Genomic DNA, 2,149 nt, shown 5'->3' with positions numbered 1-2,149 from the left:
TGCTCACCGCTTCTCTCCAAAAAGTGTGAGCAACCTTTCCTTGGATCAACACTGTTCTAGCTGCTTCAATTACAGTCCTGTTATTCCTTTCTACTATGCCATTTTTTTGTGGTGTCCTTGGGGCAAACAACTACCTCTTGATACCGCTATCTTCACAGTACTTGTTGAATTCATCAGAAGTGAATTCACCTCCTTGATCAGTTCTTAGGCATTTTATCTTTTGACCACTTTCCTTCTTTGCTAATGCTCTAAAGGCTTTTAACTTTCCAAATGCCTTAGACTTGTCTTTCAAGAATGTGACCCACATCATTCTTGAGCAGTCATTAGTAAGAATCACAAAATACCTATGTCCCTGAATACTTGTAGTTTTCATAGAACCACACAAATCAGTATGCACAAGATCAAGTAAGTTTTCTACTGAAAAAGACTTACCTTTGAAAGTTTAGGAAGACCATCTTTCCAAGTTGACATTCTCTGCACAAAGAATTATTTGGTTTGTTTGGCAAAGGCAATCCTCTTACTACCTTGATCTTACTAGCCTTTACAATATTATCAAAGTTCATATGACAAAGTCTCCTATGCCATATCCAACTATCATCAAACTTCACCATCTGGCACCATTTATACTGCAGACCCCACCTTTGAACTCTAGAATGAGTCCTTTATCATTTAGCTGAGCAACACTCAACAGGTTATGCTCAAGACCTTCTACCCAGTAGACATCATCTACATTGCTTTTTCTAGTTAGTGAGATGGATCCTTTACCTTTCACCACACATGGTGCATCGTTGCCAAATCTGACAACACCTCCATCATATTCTTCTAGAGACAAAAACTTTCTCCTATTACCAGTCATGTGGTGAGAACAACCACTATCAATTATCCACTCATTAGAGTTGTCAATGCAAGAGACAAGTTCTTTCTTGTCAGACACTTCTTCCTTTACAACTACAAATACCATGTCTTCATTTTCTTCATCCTTAGATTCTTCATCAGTAATACCTTCATCCACTGCAACAAGACAATTTCTTCTATTTCCTCCTTTATACTTTCTAAACCTCTCTAGTTTATCCTTATTCTCATTGTTAGGACAATTAACAACTATATGTCTTATCTTATTGCAGGAAAAACATTTTAAAGGAAGCTTACCTCTGTATTTTCCAGTACCTTTTGGAAGTCTCTTGGCAAGAAGAACTTCAAACTCCATCAGAATTTCTTCATCATCCATACCTCTTCTTTGCATGGATTCATAACTGGTACTTGCTTCTTTTCCTTTTCTGGTTGGTGCAACAGATTCTCTAAAAGATGACTCAGTCTTTTGAACACTGCCATCATAGCTATTCAACTCATATGCAGATAACTTTGCAATGATAGAGTCTAAGGATACCTTGGGTTTGTCAATAGACCTTAGTTCCTGAATAGCAGTAACTCTGATTACGTGGACCAGTAACAATGATCTCAAGACTTTACTGACAATGGTGGCATCATTAATTGTTCCACCAGTTTTCTTGATATCTCCAACAACAGTCTTGATTCTTATGCCATATTGTTGAATGGTCTCAGCTTCAACCATCCTCATGTCTTCAAATTTTCCTCCAAGGCTCTCTTCCCTAGATTGTCTAACATGGTCATCACCACCATAAATAGTTTCCAATGTGTCCCATACATCTTTAGGAATGTCCTTATCTTGTAAATCAATGAACTCAATATTAGACAAAATGCTAATAAGGGCTTCCATGACTTTCCCATTTTCTTGAATCTCTCTTTTTTTATCATCAGTTAAAGTGTCAATGGGAATTACATAGACATTTTCAAAATAGCTCCAGTGTTGAGCACCCAAACTCTTGATATAGATCTTCATTCTATCCTTCCATATTTTGAAGTTATCTCTATTAAACTTAGGACCTTCCCTCTTCATCATTAAGGTGGGATATTTTACCTCAAGTGGTTAAGCTTATATCACCGAGGACCTGGAGTTTCTCTAATACCAATTGACGAATAATGATGAACAACAGATTCCTTAACTGGTACTGAGAGGGGGGGGGGGGTGAATCTGTACAGTCAAATACTTTCTAACAATCTTTTCAAGCTAAAACAACACTAATCGGTTGTCTTCATTACTAATCTTAACCATGGCAATACTGGTTAA

Source organism: Cryptomeria japonica, chromosome 2 (genome assembly GCF_030272615.1).
Source record: "Cryptomeria japonica chromosome 2, Sugi_1.0, whole genome shotgun sequence".
Lineage (NCBI taxonomy): Eukaryota > Viridiplantae > Streptophyta > Pinopsida > Cupressales > Cupressaceae > Cryptomeria > Cryptomeria japonica.
This window is presented reverse-complemented; position numbering follows the sequence as displayed.